Source organism: Perna viridis, chromosome 11, assembly GCF_037379345.1.
Source record: "Perna viridis isolate PV_CMFRI_1.1 ecotype Kerala chromosome 11, ASM3737934v1, whole genome shotgun sequence".
NCBI classification, from domain to species: Eukaryota; Metazoa; Mollusca; class Bivalvia; order Mytilida; family Mytilidae; genus Perna; species Perna viridis.
In genome coordinates this window covers 15,229,413-15,252,115 of record NC_142455.1, presented here as the reverse complement: position 1 = coordinate 15,252,115, position 22,703 = coordinate 15,229,413, and the positions used below count along the sequence as shown (strand labels likewise).

Here is a 22,703-nt window from a genome sequence, read left to right as displayed (position 1 = left end):
CAATCAAGTTTATAATTAAGATAAAACTGAAACTATTATTTTTGGTCCAAAACAACGTTTATGAAATGTCTGTCCGTTTATTCAAGTTTGAAAGCTGTGTTGAAAAGAAGGCTGCATATTTCAAAATCATAGGTATGTATTTCAGTTAGACAATGTCAATTGAGAACTTTCGAAATCATGTTACATTCAACTTAACCATAGTGTCATTCTAATTATAACAGGAAATATTTAAGTCATTACAAAAAGGTAGTTTTAAAACATAGTACAAATATTCTCAAGTCGGCATAAAGTCGGACTGGTCACAAATGATATTCGGAAAGATAAACTTCAATTTCTCAATTCCGAAACTTTGAACACATTTCAATGTTTTTTTTTTAGCACGACCTTCCAATTGGATGGTTAATGGTTGTGTTATCAATTACTGGATTGGTTGTACTTATTGCCAGAAATCCATTAGCATGTATTGTGCATGTAAATTCAGGAGCTCAAGATTAGCACCATTGCAGCTTCATTTTCGTATTCTTGGTAAGTTCAATTGAGATCACCAGTCTAGGAAACATTAAATAGTTCCGTTGATTCAATACAAATCGAGTCTTCCCTTTTACAAAATTGGGAAGGTCAAACTATTACAAATAAGAGTATGCTTCTTTGGGACGCTTAAGGTTTTAATAGAATATAATAATGAAGGTATAGTGTAGTGGTGGTGCAAAAGTGTTGATTTCTCATTTCAACTGTGCAAACATGACATTATTGATTTGGTCATCATACAAAGCTAAACCGTTTCAATTCTAGTTATCTGTACTTGTATATGGAATACAGTTTGGTTCTCTGTTGATGAAACTATCAATGTCTCACGGCTTGGACCTTTGTTGTTAAAAAAATAGATGGATCATTTTGAATTTTAATTTTAAAATGAAAAAAAAAACTAATTATCTTTATTATTAAAAACACTGACATATTTATGTAATTGAAGCATTTTGTACCGAGCCAATCATCACCGCTCTTGTATCAGAAAATTTCTATAAATGTCATAAAGCAGATTTAATTTTAAGAGAAATGTTTAATTTAAGGTTAAGAGTTTGATATTATGTCTTGAAAGAACACTCATTCATTATCTGAAGATTTAGTGCACTTCCAGTTCTCTACATTAATGGCAGATCATATTATATAAATTCCTATTGTATAACGATTGAAAGATATACACTCTTTTAAAGCCTTTATTAAACTTTAATCTATCAGAGGTCTATTGAGCCCATAAGCGTACCTTTGGTATTGGAATAATACATCATTGATCTTATGAATGATGTTTTCGCAGGGGATGCTTGGATCTCAGAAATTGTGAAGGGAGATGTGTATAAATGTATTGTGTAGACACACACCGCCATTGTGATTCTGTGATTATTTTATTTTCAGTTATGGGCGCTTTTTACCATCTTTAACATTTTCAAAGGTAACTGGGACAAAAGTTTCCCGTAACTGTGAATATTTATGTTTTAAGAATATTGCTTCCATCACCAAACCATGATAAAGAGACATATTTGACATATTTAGATAACTTGTGTAGAATCTATGAGAGTCATAATGATGATAATGTATAAATAGTCGGAGGCAATTTTAATGTTGATATTACTAAAGCACAAACAATAAAAGTTTCCTACTATAGTGATATTTTCAAAAAATCGAAATTTGCGCCCGGCCCCTTCTTGTACTTTCAACACATTTAGACCTGAGGATTTTGTTACTAGAACATTGTTGGATTATATTTGTATTCCAGATAGTATTGCAGATAATATTGATTTAAACAAAGTATTTACTAATTGTCTTTATTCTGTGACAAATAACTTTCCTATTAGTGTAAATTTCAATATAGACCTACTTGATACAACAATGGAAGTGTATAAATCCAGTATGCATGCTTTGAAATGGTCAAACTCGGATGATTTCGAAAAGAATCTTAAACAATCGTCTGAAGTTTGTAATACTTAATTTTATAGTGAAACTGTAGACGTTGATTTGAATGACGTCGAATTTCACACAACACAGTGCTGACTAATTCCTTATATAAAGGTACAAGTATTTGTATCCTGCCGAAGTAGATATCGAACAATTCTACAAACGTGTAGTCGTCAATCAGTAAATTATCCAATGATGGAAAAATTGCCTGCGACAAGATTTCTATTATTAACTTATGGTGTGACTTTATTCGGGATTTCTACTCAGAATTAAAGTAGAATGACTATGATTTTGACAAGTTTTTCTTTAATAAAGAGACTAGTACTGTACGTTCAGTTGTATTTTACCAGGAAGACTGAACACATATATGAACTAGAAAAAGCAATTTCTTTTGATGAAATTGTGTTGCAGTTAAAAAATCTTTTCAGTGTAAGAAAGCCCCTGGTACCAACAACGTCTGTAATAAACATATATATGAATTTTATATGTACGATACAAGTCTACAAGTGCTCATGTTAAATACAAGTCAATATCCAGTTTCTCATTCAAAATCTACCAGGGAGTACGACAAGGACGTGTTATGTCTGTCTGGCTCTTTTCGTCATTTATCGATGGATAAATTCATCTCCTTGAAGAATTTATAAATGGGTTACTTATAGAAAATTTGCACATTCCTTGTATAGTATTAGCCGATGAAACAACATTGTTTAGCTCTTCCAAAAGGGTGCTACACCACTCGTTAAACATCGTACAAAAGTATGCGAAAAAGTGGCGTTTAAATTACAGTGATTTGAAAAGTAATGTGTTTACTTCTAAGACAAAGTCATATATGCTGGAACTCTCATTAACTATTATGGCCGAACGTTTGATAGAATTGACAATGCATGTAAAAAACTGAAACGTAACTTGCACTTACTATACATGTACACCGTAGGTGTAAAAAATTCTACCCACAGCTCTTCAAGGATGTATATATGTAATCTTTGGGGTCGATTGAACAAAACTGTAACATCTATGTTGGAACAAATTCAAAGATACTTTACTCTGCTTCTATTGTGCTTTGAGAAACGTTCATCAAGTGCTTCTTCTAAATGTAACCTAGGACTATGGTCGATATAGGCTTTTAAAGACGAGTTTAAAATGTAATTATTTGATCATTCTGTAGAGCGTCTGTAACGACAACTCATAACAAGTTATTTAATTTAGGGTAAGCTAATGTAATCTCCGGCAATTCTGACAAATCATCGTAAACTTACCGTCTCGGTCGAACTTTATTGAAATATGAAATGTCATTATTTCTAGAGCACTTCATTGTAGAAAATTTCATTCCGGACAAGAGTCTCTGGTCAATAGTCGTAAATTAAATAGCAACTATCTATGATGGAAAAAAATGGAAAGTATTGGTAAAACAACGACCTGATAAGACTTTGTTTCAAACATTGCAAACGTAGTTAACTTATGATATATAATCTAGGGTCACTTTTTATAATAAGGAAACAATACTTTCTTTGTAACCGATTTACATACGTCATAGTCAAACACTTCATACTTCAATGTAAATCCATTATGAATGATAGAAACTCCATGTTTTACGGCATTGTAGACTTTTCCCCAGTATGATGACATTCTGATAACATTTCTTGGTTGCAGTACCAATTTTGTTAATGAACCGAACTCTGACATAATAATAGCTACTTATGTACACTAACTTCAAGAGAATTATTTTTGAGTTAAGATGTTATATAAGTATTTAAATTTTATATAAGTATTTAAATTTAATTAAGTGTACCATACTTAATATATACCTACAATTCTGTATTATCTACATGTCAGAATTGGAAACATGAGAGTTAAAAAGTATTACATCAGTTTATATCAATATGTGTATGTATAGTTTTCTTTTTTGTCATGTGACCATTGTATGAATTTGCGATTTCTTTTGCTTTCTTCTTTTATAAATCTCCATTTTTGGAGGAAATAAAGAAAATCAATCAAGCAACGGTTCGAACTGGCATATAAATTACGTTCCTTCACGTTTAACAGAAAATATATTTTTTTCAAACAGTATTATCATGCAATTATCTAGATTTCTTATTGTCACTTTTTAAATATTTTTTAACAATTAAACCTTTCGATTTAATCAAATTATTTATTTCCTTTTCTCATTTTTAATAACGATTTCATACTTTTTTTATTTATTTTATAAGTTTAAATTTCTGTGTATAGTAATCTAGGTATAAAATTTTCCAGTTATCGATTATTGTTTATTTCGTTTTTCAAAAAATGAGATTAATGGTTTGGTCAACATAAAAAAAACATGTGTACGGAGCCAATTATAACTACTTCTGTATCACAAACTTTCTATAAAGGTTTTGATGCAGATGTAAATTTAAGAATAATGTTAAATATATAATGCAATACATTTACGTATTTAATCACAGAATAAAAATAGTGATGTGTATCGAAACCATACAATATGAATCAAATCTAGCTTGACTTGTCACAATTTTTCACTGACATCCAATCATCCCCTACAATTAAAGTTTAAAATAGTCTGACCAGCTAATTCTGTAGGATTTTATTAAAAAATTAATTATTTGACATTGGATCAAGAAATTCTAAAAAAAAGAGTGGGCCCTGCTTGTGATTAGAGGGGATTCTTCAGTAATTGTTTTTTTATTTCTACATATTCAATTAAAATGCCAGGGCCTAAAGCTTCCCAAAGTTTAAAAATAGAATAAAAATCTGCATTTTTTAAGAACACTTTTATTATTTTCTGATTTTATGCGACTTGTTATATTTTAAAGTTTCTGAAACAGTAGATACTGCCAATTGACTTATAATTTCCCCTGAAACCTCATATTTCACAAGAGACAACAGCCCTTATTCATAGATATTTTGAAGGACCAGATATAAGAAAGTGTAGATACAGCATGGGTACAAATGGTCTGTTTTCACTAATTAAGACGAAACCGAGATATTGCCAACACCTTACATGTATACCATACAAACTGACGTAGCCCCCCATACCACCCAATGAGATATTGCCAACATCTTACATGTATACCATACAAACTTACGTAGCTACACCACCCACTGAGGTATTGTGAACATATTATTTGTTTACCATAAGAACTGACGTAGCCCATACAGCCCACTGAGATATTGCCTACATCTTACATGTATACCATACAAACTGACGTAGCCTACACCACATACTGAGATATTGCCAACATCTAAAATGTATACCGTACAAACTGATGTATCCCATACCACCCACTGAGATATTGTCAACATCATTCATGTATACCATACAAACTGACGTAGTCCATACCACCCACTGAGATACTGCAAATATCTAACGTGTATACCACACAGACTGACATAACCCATACCATCCACTGATATATTGCCAATATCTTACATGTATATCATACAAACTGACGTAGCCCATACCATCCACTGATATATTGCCAATATCTTACATGTATATCATACAAACTGACGTAGCCCATACCATCCACTGATATATTGCCAATATCTTACATGTGTACCATACAAACGGACGTAGCCTACACCACGCACAGATATATTGCAAACATCTTGCATATATACCACACAAACTGACGTAGCCTATACCACTCACTGAGAAATTGCCAATATCTTAAATGCATACTGTACAAACTGATGTAACCCATACCACCCACTGAGATATTGCCGACATCTTACATGTATACTGTACAAATTGACGTAGCCTACATCACCCACTGAGATACTGTGAACATCTTACATGTATATCATACAAACTGACGTAGCCCATACCGCCCACTGAGATATTGCCAATATCTTACATGTATACCATACAAACTGACGTAGCCCACGAAAAAGTGATGTCTGCAATTCTTCTGACGAAAGTGATAATAACTGGCCAAGATTTATTGTAATTTCTGCAAAAGATAAAGACAAAAATGTAAATGACCTTTCTCCTTTTTGAATACAGAAAACTATAAAGGGTGTAGCTGGTGAAGTTAAAAGTACAAAGAAAATAAGATCAAGAATTTTAATTGAATGCCTCAGACCTGGCCAATCATCAAATTTGTTAAAATTCACCAGGATTGGTGACCTTGATGTGGTTTCATCTGCACACAAGTCTCTGAATCAGTCACAGTATGTCCTTAAATACCGAGGTCGAGACCTCGACGCCTTGACTGATTAAGATATCTGTGAGGAACTGAAATCACAAGGCATTAAGTCAGTGAAAAGGTTTACTTCTCAACGAGCAGACGCAACCACACCAATGAGAACAATCCTGCTAACATTTAGTTCCACTTCAGTGCCATCTCATGTCTACATTGGTCCATACAGGACAGCTGTCAGTCTGTATATTCCTAACCACTTCGGTGTTTTAAATGCCAGAAGTTTGGGCATGGAAAGGGCCAGTGTAGAGGAAAAGTATTTTGTTTCCGATGCTCTGAAGAAGGACACGAGGGAATCGACTGCAAAAAAAGATCTGAAATGCATAAACTGTGAGGAAGCTCACATGTCATCATCTAAAGATAGCCCTCTTTATAAAAAAGAAAAAATATTTTAAAGCTAAAAACTGAAAACAAAATTTCATGAAGTGAAGCTCGCCAGAAGTAGTCCTTTCCAACAGTTTTCTTGCATCTGGCAAAACATCATATGCTAGTGTTGCAAAGCGTGCTTGTCTGTCCTCGACTGTTGAGGTGCAGACAATCATAAGTTGGAAAGAGGACATCAATGGTCTTGCCAAACTGCCCACTGAGGTATCCACAAAAAGAATGAAACCATCCAAAAATGTTTAGAGGAAATTAAAAAGTACCTTTAGAGTTAACATGGCGAGTTCATGATGACTTGTGCGGGAGTGATCATTTTCCAATTATTTTGGAGCATTTATCCTCCAAAACAGAGGAACGTCAACCTCGTTTTAAACTTGAGAAAGCAGATTGGCTTCATTTGAAGCCCACTGTCTTGAAGAATTACGATTAGAAACGATGAAGGATGTTGAAGATCCTATTTTGTTATTTAATGAAAGACTGACATCAATTGCTAATAAAACAATACCTAAATCCTCGACAAATCCAAAAAGGCCTAGTAAACCATGGTTTATTAATGAGTGCGACAAAGCGATCGAAGAACGCAACAAGGCCCATCGCCGGTTTGACAAAAATTCCACACCAGCAAATTTGTCAAACTTCAGAATATTTCGAGCAAAAGCTCGACGTACATGTAAACAAGCCAGACGAACCTCTTGGAGAAATTTTGTTCCTAGTATTAAATCTCACACTCCCCTAAATAAAGTATGGAATTTTATTAGAAAAGTAAAAGGACAAAATTCGAATTCTTCAGTGAAACACGTTAAAGTTCGTAATACCACTCTAACTACAGAAAAAGATATCGCCAATAAGCTTGCCGAAACTTTCGCTAAACATTCATCTTCAACTAACTAAAAACCGGATTTCAAAAAATTAAATCATCTACAGAAAAGACAAAATTAAACTTCAAGTCAAATAATGCTGAATCCTACAACTCTCAATTTTCTATAGAGGAATTAAAATCGTCACTGACTAAAGCCCACGATACAGCTACTGGGCTAGATAATAATCACTATCAACTTTTGAAACATCTCCCTGATCCATCTCTACATACACTTCTTGCGTTAATGAACGAGGTATGGACGTCTGGTAACGTTCCTTCCATCTGGAAAACGGCCTAAGTTGTCCCTATCCCAAAACCAGGAAAGGATCATACGGATTCTTCAAATTATCGCCCGATCGCATTGAAAAGCTGCGTCTGCAAGACAATGGAACGAATGGTCAATGATTGCCTTGTGTGGTTCCTTGAGAAGCACAACTTACTAGTATTCAGTGTGGTTTTAGGCAAGGCAGAAGTACTCTTGACAATTTAGTCCGGTTTGAAACCCTCATCAGAAATGCATTTGCTAAAAATGAACACGTTGTGTCGGTCTTTTTCGATTTAGAAAAAGCCTATGACACGACGTGGAAATATGGTGTTTTAAAAGATATATTTGATATGGGGTTGAAAGGAAGACTTCCTCTGTTCTTGTCTAATTTTTTATCAGATCGTCATTTTAATATAAGGGTAAATTCGACTTTTTCTGAGAAGTATTCTATTCAGTATTAAAATTAATAGTTTAGCCCAAGTTTTGAAGGACAAAATTGACAGTTCCTTGTATGTAGACGACTTTTTGATCTGCTACAGGGGACAAAATATGAGTAATATTAAATGGCAGTTACAGCTTTGCCTCAAAAGAATTAAGAAATGGGCTTTGGAGAATGGGTTTAAGTTTTCTACATCTAAAACTGTTGGAATGCACTTTTGTCGAAAGCGAAAGCTGCATCCGGACCCAGATTTATTTGGATAAAATCAAAATAGTAGAAGAAACAAAATTCCTTGGTTTATTTTTTAGTAGTAAACTTTCTTTTCTTCCCCATATCAAAGTACTTAAATCTAGGTGTCTTAAGGCACTAGATATTTAAAAAAAATGGTATCCAGTACCAATTGGGGTGCTGATACCTCAATTTTGTTAAATTTGTATAGATTTTTAATTAGGTCTAAACTTGACTACAGATCTATTGTTTATGGTTCCGCTAAAAAATCTTACCTTAAAATTTTAGACGCAGTTCACCACCATGGTTTGCGTCTTTGCCTTCAGAACCTCTCCTATTGAGAGCCTTTATGCGGAGGCAAATGAACCATCCCTTGGAGACAGACGACGTTTGAAATTAGGTCTTCAATATGTAAGTAAACTTATGGCCTACCCTGATAGCCCTGCGTCATTAATCCTGTTTATGTCGACATTTATCGAAAACATGAAAGCAAAACCCTTCCTTTTGGAATTCGAATAAAAACTCACTTGGAAACAATTCGTCTTGAGACCAATGCAGTGGCACCTGTTGTTACTTCGAAATGCCCTCCATTGGAGCTTCCACACCCTTCCTTCATTTTTGATCTGCGTGAATATAAAAAAGTCCGATACCAATCCTTTATTTTTACAACAAAAGTTTTCTGAAATTAAAGCAAATTATCCGGATTTTTCGACGGTGTATACAGATGGCTCAAAAGATGGCGATAGCGTTGCATGTGCTGCAGTCCATGGTGACAGAACTGCAACTGAACGGTTGCCATCGTGTGCTGCCATATTCACAGGTGAAGCTCGAGCCATCTTGTTACCACTTAAATTGATTACTCAATCTAATCATTCACAGTTTATTATTTGTTCTGACTCGTTGAGCAGTCTTTTGGCAATTATGAGTCACATATTGAAAAACACTCTTATTTTACAAATTTTGTATTTTATTCATCGACACCGAGAATTTGATAAAAAGATTATTTTTCTCTGGGTACCTAGTCATGTTGGTATTCAGGGGAATTCAGTTGTAGACAGGGTTGCCAAAAAGGCATTAAATGAAATAATAAAGAACGTTAGTTTGCCATACACCGATTTTAGACCTTTAATAAGAAAATATATTTTGAAGATGTGGCAGGACCGATGGGACGGTCTTGAACACAACAAACTCCATTCCATAAAACCCGATCTAGGTGTTCATCAATTCAGATCGGGCAATCGCAAAGAGTAAGTGGTCATGACTAGATGTTGCATTGGACATTCTAGATTTACACATGGCCATTTGGCGATCCTCGACCTAAGTGTATACCATGTGATTGCCCTTTTTCTATCAAACATGTTCTTTTAGATTGTGTGGATTTTGCCAACACCAGGCAAAATTATTTTGACTGCGCCAATACGTTTGATTTGTTCAAGACCGTTTCATCTAAAAATATTATCGGTTTATTGAATAAGTCCTAAATTTGATACCTTCCTTGATTTTCCAAAATTTTAAATGTTTTATCGAAGTTATGTTTCTATATGTATTTTATGTCTTAGGTTTACCTTTATGAACTTTTTTATATGTAAATATCTTTTTGTTTTTATTTCATTATTTTATGAAGAGACTTTGATCTTCCTTTTAATATTTTCCTTACATTAAATGTTCTTGACGTGATATGGCCCGCGTCGCCGAAACGGCATTAAAAAAAAAAACAATCAACAATCAATCAACAAACTTAGGTACCCTACACCACCCACTGAGATGTTTAGCATAGGAACTGACGTAGCCCATACCACCCACAGAGATATTGCCAATATCTTACATGTATACCACACAAACTGACATAGCCCATACCACCCACTGAGATATTGCCAATATCTTACATGTATACCACACAAACTGACGTAGTCTATACCACCCACTTGTCTGAATATTCTAAAACTCACTGTGTGTTTGATTATGTAGCAGTCTTTATAAAAATCAAACAGAAGGTGATTGCTGCATGTTAAAAACCCACCAAATTCAGTTTGTTTTCTTGTTGAGAAGCCATATAGGTCACATGTCTTAAATTTTCATTTGGAGGTTGCGCTTTCGAGATAAAATGTATATAGATTGCACATGCAATTAACATTGCAAGAGTTATCGTTCTTGATTTGGTTTGATTTGGTTGATTTTAGTTAGAGGTTAAATACAGAAAGGTCTATTGTCACATTAAAATATAGCATATGTAGACCGAAAAAGCATCATCTGATCAATGGGTTTTTCTACACCATGAATTGCCTTACCATAGGCAGTGTCTGAATTGTATATGGACCGGTACTTAGAGGCTGAATAGTGACTTTCCGACTGCATACGTCATTTCCCTACTTCCGGCAGATTGATTTTTGGCAATATATGTTGTAGAGCGTATGAATACATAGGACGCTGCGTTGTCTATATAAAGGAATACCACGTATAAGTATATTTAAATGTTTTTGAAAACAAGAAAAAAATATGTCCATACACGGAGGATGTCCCGCTATCCATAAAATTCAAAAGAAAAAATAAACAGTTATTAAAGCACGTATTCAACGTCGAAAACATCAATAAAACCAATTAAACTGAAAGAGTAATCAAAAGAACCAAGGTTCTATCGGAATTTAAATGTATGTAACAAAGACAAACACCAGACATGGAAAACAGACATGCACAACAATGAACACAAAGTAACTAAAATAATATATACAACGTAATTGTAACACAAGTGAATGACCAACTCGGAAGCTTCAAATAAAAGCTTTCCCACGTATTCTCAAATTTCAAATCTATCCCATAAAAGGTTGCTGAGATTTTGAATTTGTGCAAAAATGAGCAAATGAGAGACAGAAACCTTTTTATTCTGCACCCTCTTTTCAAAATATCTGGATCCGCCCTAGTCCGAGATTGCTCTGACGTCCAACGGTTGATTTAACGCACAAGCTGGTGCCGTGGGACGTCAGAGCTCATCCCATATAAAAGACACGGGATTTGTCGCACCAATTTAGGTGTGCGCTTAGAGATTACATTTACTTCCTCCCCTCTTGAAAAGTAAAAACTAGATAAGTAATAAAAGTTTATACTATTAATAGTATACTAAACATGCTTTTCTGCAGTAATTTTGAGAATGTAAATTTTTAAACAAAACAACAAAATATCGTGATCTTGAACTCACGGAGTAAAATATTGCAACATTTTGTAAAACTAAGTATTGTGCAAGTTTCGTACAGAGTGAAAAAAATGTCAATAGTGTTGTCTAATGTACAGTCAACAACAAATAACTGTCTTCCATTGAATTTACAGAATTTCGACTTTCTAGCAAAATTCTATGTCTTTGGTATTTGACAATTAAGCTCTGACGTATCACGGCCCCAGCTTTTCTGGTAAATCAGCCATTGGACGTCAGAGTAATTTTGGACTAGACCCGCCCATGTATAAGTGTAGCTTTCAATCAATATATTGTATTAAGCATGTTCAAACTGTTTTAAAAGAGGTATTGCAATAAAGACCAACTATTGAATAACAATTGAATGAATAAGCCTTCAAAAGCTTACTTGTAAATTGTATTCACCTTGTTTTCAACAATCTAGGAGACCCACCTTTTATACTTGCATTTCCTTGCCGAACATATCAGAGGTGGATCCAAGAATTGAGAAATCATTCGTTGAAAATTGTTTAAATGTTTCTTATTTTATGCAAAATCTTGACAAACTCCTAGAAATCTCTTTTATAAGTTTTAAGATCGGAACTCATCTTTTGAGAATTTTTTAATTCACCTCTTTCAATTTTCTGCAATTTCAATATTATACTATATTATACTGTATAATATTATATTATTGACTGGGTATAAGGGAAATAGCAAATTTATTGTTCCCAAAGACTGTGATTAGTCATAGTCGAGGGGAACAATAAACTTGCTATTTCCCGACCGAATACCCAGTCTATAAGTATTTTATTTTACCGAAAACATTAGACTTGTAATACATTTACTCCATATCCCTCCATTGTTCATAGTTAACTGTCCCGTAACCTTCCTTTGATAATTTGACCAAAACTGACTTAAACATTTCATTTGCACCGGAAAACGCATCACTGTTTATAATATCTTCATTTTTAATTTTGAGAAAATGTTTCTGCAACCCAAAGCGAAGGGTTATCATGGATTTTTTGGCATAACATGTACCATCCACCTTACGTACTTCACCGTAGAATTTCCTTAAAATTGTGTTTAAAGTGTCCACACCAACTTCAGCAGAATCAAAACCATCAATTGACGTAAATTACCCATCTTTGTCTATTAGATAGTCACTAAAAATCCTTTTCAACACGCGTATAACGGATTTTGTGTTTTTAGAGTCCTCTTGTCAATACTTGTGTCCAAATCCTGGTCAGTTAAGGAGGCAAACCTTGCCAATTGTGATTCAGCAGACAAAAACGAGCAGACGTGATGATTTCGGGGTTTTCATTAAGAGAGGGTGAAGTCCGAGCGTTCCGAATAAATATAAAACTTTTGTCCAATCCGGTGACGGAACTAAAAATCCGCGAAAGCGGTTGACATTGCCGGTCAATAGTCTGAAAACTATGGACTGCTCAATAGTCAAACACTGAAAAAAGGAGAAAAATAGCAATTTTACTGTAGAAAATTTTATATTTATGTTTATATACTGATGTATAATAATTAATTGGTATATCATGCATCGATATCTAATTTATAAAGAAAGGACACAAATAATTCAATAGTATCTAAATTATTCGAGCTTAAGTCCTTCGTTTGGACCTACCTATATATCTTAAACATATAACTAATTAAGCAATACTACCCGCAAAGTTTTGTAAGGTTCAAAAACGTTTCACAACCCTATTTTTGCCCTCAATTAGTTTCATTACGGTCATATTACTCTCAAAACTTTTAACCGAGAGATATCAATGGACAAAAACACGTCTGCTTCAACAAATATATATATAATATATACATAATAACATCTAAATGAACTGTCACGTACTACCATACATCGTGTACTAAGTTACAGCCCTAGATTAATCCTACGAGGAGGAATGACCCGGCCAGCGAAAGCTATATTTTCATATAGCCTAGCTGGCCGAGTGGTCTAGGGCGCTGGACTTCGTGCAGGCGGTGTTGTCATAGATGTCACAGCGGAAGAAGTCCGAGTCCCGCGGAGGGAACGCCAAAAATTTGCCTTGCAAATTTGACAGTTCTAACATCGTTGGGAATTTTTCAGACCTTTCTATACGTTTACATATCTCAAAGAAGAAACTATCAGGACGATATGAGGCAGGTGTTATCTGAAACACTTCGAAATTCAGAAACCGTAGAGGTTTGCTCTGAGACGATTTCTTTGAAACCGCAGGGTATCGTCTGATGTTCGAAATTCAGTCTAGACGCTGCATCCAGCCCTCTCAGAAAATGCAAGCATCTTGCTCACCTGGAAGCCCGGGCAATAATTCCGTTCCACAAGCTTTTCTTAAATATTACCCCGGGTCACCAGTGACGTCTTCTCTCTTTTAAGTGTCTGAGCAAATATGACGTTATTTTATTTACTTTATACGTTCTAATGTTCAAATTTAAAAGCAATACGTTTAAATATTTTGATCTAATTACTTATATTATCTTCTGGTACTAATGCACAATAATTAGGTTAATTTAGATAATGTCATCTATGTTTTATTTTATGTCATAAGCAGCAATTTACTCATATATTGTGCATATCCATCGGTGGCGACAAGCAATCCTTTTCACAAAAGATAGATTCTATTCTTTGGAGAAAACTTAAGAATTTGATGCCTTCTACAAAAATTCGTACGCGAATCTGAAGGGAAAAACTATCCTAACTTTACGAGTGACACTACCCTCTCTTAGTTTTATATTTTGAACGTAAAAGTAATTTTAAGTTACATGTAGAACAATATGGCGTTTTAAATTCGTTGTTTTGAACAGAAGAAATTTTACAATGAAACGTGTTTTTCGTGATCGAACTGATGATCTTGATGCTCTCAATAATGACCAATTAATAGCACGGTATCGTTTCCCAAGACGGCCCATTTTAGATATTACAGACAGTCATAGCGACTTGATTGAAAGACCGTCTACCAGATCTCATGGAATACCTCCTCGTATACAAGTAAGCATTTTGTATGAACACACAAGCTAGGCCTACACATTTCTTCCTTTAACACCACTGACTTTCTTTCACGTCGGCTGCAATTTTATTTTGTTAACATTAAGAAATGTGAGTCCGTGCGAGACACGAATGGCAGTAAAAGAAGTTAAAAACCTCTCCGCAGCCCTGAATACAAACCATGGACATTAACCTATTACATTTTGTAAAAGAGGGAATAAAAGAAAAAAGACAGGCAGATAATGATTATAATGATACATGTAGTCACCGTACAATTATTTCCTATACATTACTTATTTGCATTTATTTCCCATAACCACGGACTTGTTTTACATTACTTATCAAGATCTGTGGGCAATTAATACTGTCTGTAGTTACATGTATATTTTTACTCAATTTGTTTTTAATAAACTTTCAAAATTGAAAGCGCTAATCCGAATGACCAGTAAAAAATAAAAAATCAATTAAAAGAAGTTGTGTATATTTAAACCTTCACAGAGGAGCAGCTTAAAAGTTGGGAATTTTAAAAAAGTATATCTCAACAACAAACTAGTATATGCTGATGTAAAATACATGTATAGGCAGATATCATTTTCTTCTTTGGGGGGATGGGGGAGGCTGAGGGGATGTTGAGATATATTAGTTCGAAAAGTTTCATTTTTTTCAGCAACAGCCGGGATAATTTTTATTTTATTTGAAAATCTACATTGTTAGGTAATGGGAGAAATATTGTATCAATTCTAGGGCAGATTATGATATTGACCAGGGAACCCAAATAGGATCTTGCAAAGTCGGAAACAAATGAATGATTTTACTCGACGTTACCCGATTGTCATACAACGTTTTATTTGAAAAGTGTCCAAGAATTTCGAAAGGCCAGTCTGCAGCGGTTAGTAAGAGACGGAACGAACGTCTGTTGCTGCGTCGAACTTGCCTCTTCATCAGCATAGAAAGCAAACATTCGCGTGACAGACCTTCAAATGTCACCATCTTGTAGAACTAATAGGGAACAGTAGTGTATAAAATATAATTCACATCATATTAAATCTTCTCTACTATTTATCACAGAGCGTATTAAATTTTACAAATATTACGATTTTGAATAAAATGCTCTCTTTTTAAATTTTGATTGAAGCGACTATAGTCTAGAAGAAAGAGGTACAAAAATGTACAAGAAGCACGTATTCCTTCGGGTCTCCATTGCTGTAACCGTTAGAAGAAACTCCTAGATTTCTTCCCGTATCATGTTATGAAGTGATCGTTTTGGAAACGTATACATTTATGTAACGATTTGTCTGTGTTTTATTCTACTTTATGCAGCTTCATTTTACAGATGTATGCAATTTCTGCGTTGGATACGATTAATGTTGAGCTATTCAGAGATTTAAATCTTCAGATAACCACATTTAAATCATATGAAATAAAATAAATAATGTACTTCAAAACCTATGGAACGCCTAAACTGTCTGATGAGATACACATTTGTTCACGTGTTGTCAATTTCATATTACTTGCTGTGGTTTTATAATTACATGTGGTCATTTTGTATTTACGTTATGTAGGAATATCTTTACATTATGTTGTTTTGTCTTTACGTTCTGCCATTCCGTCTTTACGTTCTGTCATTTCGTCTTTACGTTCTGTAATTTTGTCTTTACGTTATGTCGTTTTATGATTACGTTATGCCAACAAATATTTACGTTATGTGGATTTATCTTTACTTGCAGTGGTTTTCTATAACGTGAGGTCGTTTCATCTTTACGTTGTGTCGATCTCTAAATACTTTATAAGCATTTTCTTTTCTTTACGTGCAGTGATTTCTTCTTTACTCGATGCGGTTTCTTCTTAACGTGATGTGGACAAAAATTTCATGATGATGTGTGACCCGGAACTTTTCGATCCGGTGTAAACTTCAAATCAGTCCGTAAAAGACAAAATAGACGTCACAACGCCGATTAGAAAAATGCTGAACGAAATATACTTGGGTAGTCTATCCAGTCACCCTAGAGTGTTTATTCTATACTAAAAATAGCTTATTTGTTATTTACGTTCAATATCATCACAATTGATACACTTGGGACTCTGTTGATGACTTGTGGCGATTTTCGTAGTCAGAATATATTTTTTAATTCCAAAAAAAACATGGGAATTTCGACTCCCGCGAAAATTTGCATAAATTCGACTCTACAAGTTATTGCGTGACTAAATTTATTTTCTACATTAAGAAACCACCAAAACTAATTTTCAAGAAAGAATTTAAAAAAAAATTAATTAAATATTACCCCTACCCCTAGAAAGCTGGTCTCAGTATCAAACATAATTTTCATTCACAGCATACCGACAATGTGAAACTCATATTTCAGGCATTCATAATTAAGATAATGATTTACTCAACATATCTGATCAATTCAGACGTTTGAATTTCTTTATGAATTTTCCATTTTTATGAAAAAACACATTATTGTCGCCTACGCTCTTGAAATTAGCAAATATAATGGATGCATCGATAATGAATCGCCCGCAACATGCCCAGTGTACGCCGTTTATATGTTAAAAATTAACATTTTGGTTCATGTTGAGGTTTTTTTTCATGGGTAGGGGTGGTAATTTTTGCACCAAATTTACTTGGAAAAGTTCAAATATTAATTACTTGGCCGATTTGAAAGCTTAGACATTATACAAATCTACTGTATCACACAAAAACTTGTTTAAACAACGGTATTCTGAAAAAAAGATAATAACGAATGATATAGAAGAAATTCTGATATTCTGTAAATTCTATTTTTTACGATTTTACAGTAATTGTAACCCTATAAAAATTGCAAGCCTGAATTGTTCAGATATTTTGGGCAAATAATTATCTTTTAAATTATGAATGCCTAAAATATGAGTTTCACAGTATCGGCATGCTGTGAAGGAAAATTATGTTTGATACTGGGACCAGTTTTCTAGGGGTAGGGGTAATATTTTTAACATTTTTTAAAAATTCCTTCTGGAAAATTAGTTTTGGTGGTTTATTAATGTAGAAAATTAAATTTAGTCACGCAATAACTTGTAGAGTCGAATTTATGCAAATATTCGCGGGAGTCGAAATTCCCATGATTTTGGAATTAAAAAAAATATATTCTGACTACGAAAATCACCATAAGTCATCAACAGAGTCCCAAGTGTGTCAATTGATGATATTGAACATGAATAACAAATAAGCTATTTTTTAAAATAGAATAAACACTCTAGGGTGACTGGATAGACTACCCAAGTGTATTTCGTTCAGCATTTTTCTAATCGGCGTTGTGACGTCTATTTTGCCTTTTACGGACTGATTTGAAGTTTACACCGGATCGAAAAGTTCCGGGGTCACACGTCATCATGAAATTTTTGTCCACATCATGTAAAGAAGAAACCACATCACGTAAAGAAGAAACAACATCACGTAAAGAAGAAATCACTGCACGTAAAGAAAAGAAAATGCACATAAAGTATTTAGAGATCGACATAACGTAAAGATGAAACGACCTCACGTTATTCCCGACTTGTGGACAAACATTTTGTCAACATTTATCTCCCTTTGTAGCAGGTATCTATTCGGAACACGGAAGGTTTTCCATCCGATATCGACCATACTTTAGAAAATCTCGAGAGTCAAAAGGGAATTTCTCGTCCTACTGACCCTGCCATAAATTTTCTTTACCCGGGATACAAATGAAAATCATCCTTAAGTAACTTACCAACAAAATGAAACACCTGTAAATTTTAGAAACACCGTTGTGATTGTCTGCTGGGGATTCCGTTTTCATTCGAGTTATCTGTTTTTTCTGCACCCGAATCCGAACAGCGATTAGAGAGACTTCGAAATTATACCTGCTTCTACGGGAGGTAACTCTGCAAAAACAGGTTAAAATGTGGCTGTATCCTGAGCTCCGCAAGTAGGGAATAAGAAAACCACTGCACGTAAAGATAAATCCACGTAACGTAAATATATGTTGACATAATGTAATCATAAAACGACATAACGTAAAGACAAAATTACAGAACGTGAAGACGAAATGGCCGAACGTAAAGACGAAATGGCAGAACGTAATGACAAAACGACATAATGTAAAGATGTTACTACATAACGTAAATACAAAATGACCACATGTAATTATAAAACCACAGCAAGTAATATAAAATTGACAACACGTAAACAAATGTGTATCTCATCAGACAGTTTAGACGTTCCATAAAAACCGGTAACTTTTTCTTTTACTTTTGTTCTTACATGAATAGTTAAATTCAATTCAAATGCATAATTTGATCAAATTTCATTTGCTGAAATGACCCCTATTATCAGTGTTTTAAAAAAGCTTATGGCTTTTTTAAGGAGGTATACCTAGGGTAGGGGACACAACTCTTACAAATCATTCGAACGTTTGTATTCTGCAATTTATATCAATCTCATGTCAGCATAGAAGTAACTGGGCTGATTTTATTCTGTTTCAAATGAAAGCTTGATAGACTTTTGTGAAATTGAATATGATACAAACACATCACTGATTTCAAGATTTATGTCCCTTATCCTAGGTCTACCTCCTTAAAAATGATCCAACAGTTTCATTTTGAAGTCTTGCTGGAGTTCATGTTTATTACTGTTTACTACATGTTGCAACTGAGACCGTCGCCATTTTTTGCGAAAGAAAGATCAAAGAAACGAATGCTCAAGTGGATGGGGAACGAACATGTAATAACTATATTATAAGATTTGTCTGGGGAGCCACGATTTTTGCCAGAAATGGAATAATAAATATATAATATCTTAACTACATGCAATTGGAACCAAACTTGATATGAATATTCATAAGTGTATCCTGCTTATAACCGATGTGAGGATTTTTTAGTACCGTAATAATTGAGGAATTGTGCTTACAAAAGTGTGACGGACTGACAGAGAGGGCATGGTGTTAGACATAATGATATCTGCTCACGGGTTTCACGGATTTATAAATTCAAACAAATATAATAAGTGTTATACAGGACCTCGTAGATTGGTTTCCTTAATCTTTTGCTATCATTTCCACGGGACTGATTCAACATTTTAGATTACGGGACGGGAACGTAAGTAATTGCCGAACGAAACGAGGTACACGTATAAACTATTTTTTTATGTAATTTTCGGGAAAGTATATTTTTTCTCCAATTTAAGAGAAAATCTCACCCACCCCCTTCTGAGTCCACCACTGATTGGCAGGTGTTACTGCTTGGATTTGAGATAGAAAATAATAGTAGCGGTTTTATAAAATATGAAATTTCGGCTCATTAATATTCAGTTATGTTACATGCTAGCCCTTTCATTTAAATGGTTCTATGGAATGAATTACCCAAGTCATATATACTTAATGAAAAATAAAGTCTTTCCAAGGAACGAATCTATCTCCACAGACCTACAACCGCTTCCGTTTCCCTTTGCGCAGGATCAAGATATAGTCACAACGCCCCATCAAGTAAAACATGGTCAGGTTCTTAGTTTAGACCACCCGCGCGAGTCTATACTAGAAGTGCTGCCCACGGCAGAAAAGGGTAAAAATGGGGTGCGGTTTCAGAGATTTAAAAATGAAGGCTCAGGAAAAAAGGGGGAGGTCAAGGCTGCTTTGTTCCTTTTTTAATAAAGCACGAAATAAACAAACTTCTCAACAAAGAGAAAGGATAAGACTACAGCCATCCTTCAGATTTCTCTGGGAGAACACGTAGTTACATTACACACGTTTGTATAGTAAATAAATGATTCAACCGTTTATCAAAATTTTAAAATCTCGAAGTTCAAAGATACCATTTGATGACATTTAGCGTGATTCAAAGTAAATGAATGCGGATAATTTTCTATTTTTCCTGTATGCACGTACTTTTTCAACGCAACAACACTGTCATTTTTCATCCTTTTCGATAAAGAAAACTGAGATCAAATTCGGAAAAGTATAAAATATGCTCATCACGAATCTGGCCACTCCAATAGATCTAAAATTAGCAAAAAATCACTTGATATTTGATAACAACTGATATAACAAATGACGTAAATAGATACTACAGACAGACTATCATACCTTTGCGACATCTCTGGCGGTTACTTAAGGACATCAACGCCGGAAGCGACGGGGAAACCAGTACATGTAAGTGAGAGAGTTTTTTTTAATGATTCTAGATACGTTGTATTTTTCAAATATCATTTAAGAATATCACTGAGAATTAAATGGTTGTAAATTTATAATTATTCAATTATAGAAGAAATCTGCACAGTGCAAATCAAGTTCGTCTTCTTTCAGTTTTATTTGTCAAAACCCCCTATGACAATTATAAACATGTGACCTCGCATCCCAACCCCTTTGGAGGATGAATGTGCGGGTCGATATTAATAGACTTCATATTTTCAGAAAAAAAACACTATTTAATATTGGTTAACAAAATGGATCAGATTGTTCAATATTAAAGACATTGTAATAAGAAATTATATGGTCGCTGTTTTGGCAGAAATTCTACAATCGCCCGTTGAGAAAATAATTCCATCTACTCACACTCTCCCCAATTGTCGAGTGATTTGGTGTTTCTAACTGAACAGTGTATTTAGGTCGTGCGATTTTGTCGTTTTTTATAACTCTTTATCGTTCATATCATGATCGGGTCGAAGTGTGATTGTAGAGAAGCAGATAAAAGTTAGCTTACTGGCATACCTAAGGCTAGTTTACGTGCCGTATTGTAGTTAGCGGGGCGAATCCGGGGGTTTCCGGGGTGTCACTCAATTTTTGGCAAAAAATGTTCAAAATATGTGAAAAAATGAGCAAATAATGGCCTGAAGCTTTTCTTTTTATTCTCTGCCGTTTTCAAAATCTATGGATCCGCCCCTGATAAACCTGTATTAACAGAAACCTACATATATAACCTATCTACGGAAGAGCAAAGTTAATTTCTATAGGTCTTTGTTTGTTTTTCACCCCATTCATAACCGGCACAATTTAATATTGGACTAATCATTAGCTTTACAATTTTTATTATAATTTAAATTTAAGGTTATTTGTAAGCCCGCCTTAAACATTTTCTATCATTTCAGATTTTGTTTTATAATGGATTACCTACTGAAGAAATGGACTGCATGGTACGGCACACTAGATGTCAGCCATGATGGCTGCCTTTCATTTGATGACGCCGAGGAGTGCCAAAATAAGTTTCTTGAGGTCAATGGAATATCTGGCGATAAAGCCACGCAGATCAAAGGGGAAATAGAAAAATGGTGGACCACATATGTTCTGCCTTCAAAAGATGCAAGTGTGACCCTTGAGCAGTTCCTTGGTAAACAGAAGGATGAATATAGTGCCGACGCGGAGGGATATGCAAAAAGGATGACAGATTGTTTTACCGAAATCTTTGACGTGTTGGACGTCAACAAAGACGGCGAAATGTCTATCGACGAGCTAGTCAATGCTTATAAATCGTTTGGAAATGACAATGAAAAACTGGTTCGACAGAATTTTGCGTTTTTGGAACAGAAAAACGAAAGTCTTCTCCTTAAAGATATAGTAAATGCATGGGTCCAGTTTACAACGTGCAACGACCCCTCCAAAAAAGATGTCGTTAGGGATTCCTTAGACGGATTCTAAATTCTGGTTTGCATTTTTAACTTGGCTTGAAAATTGCAGTACAAACATGATATATATTTGACTTTTGTCTTTGTTATATCATTTTATTAAATAAGTTGACTCTTAATATATATATATATTTAAATGATTATGAGCTCACGATTTTTGTCATATTATTCCTTAGTAAAACAGTAAACTGTAGGTCGAATTCACAGTATCTAGTTTTGATGTTTTAATAACATAGAAATCTTCACTTTGCATGTACCAACATTTGAGGTCAATAAATTGGAGTAATCTCCCTTTAATCAATTAATGTTCATATGCAATTTCGATCATCTCCTCATCAGCATTAGAATCAAATGTGTAGGAATATCTAAATCAAAAAAAAAAAAAAAAAAAAAAAAAAAAAAATGTATACCAGATGTACCTTAGTAATAAGAAGCCAAATCCATCACAGAGAGATTCCACCTCCATGTGCCACACAAGGAATGACGCCTCAGTGTTAAGGCATTTTCAAATTTGAAATAAAATAATTTGAATTTAGATGTAAGCCCAATCCTTTGAAATTCAAACTTACACAAAAACCAATTTAAACTTAAACTAAAGTAGATAAATCTAATTAT

General features: G+C 34.3%; 1 pseudogene across 1 annotated transcript; it reads left to right on the top strand.

Annotated features, from left to right (window-relative positions):
• Positions 1-20,463: 20,463 nt before the first annotated feature.
• On the top strand, positions 20,464-22,389 carry LOC148603090 (sarcoplasmic calcium-binding protein pseudogene; annotated as a pseudogene). Its single transcript, XR_015916629.1, has 2 exons — positions 20,464-20,619; positions 21,555-22,389. The product of XR_015916629.1 is annotated as a sarcoplasmic calcium-binding protein pseudogene (transcript).
• The last annotated feature ends 314 nt before the right edge of the window (positions 22,390-22,703 follow it).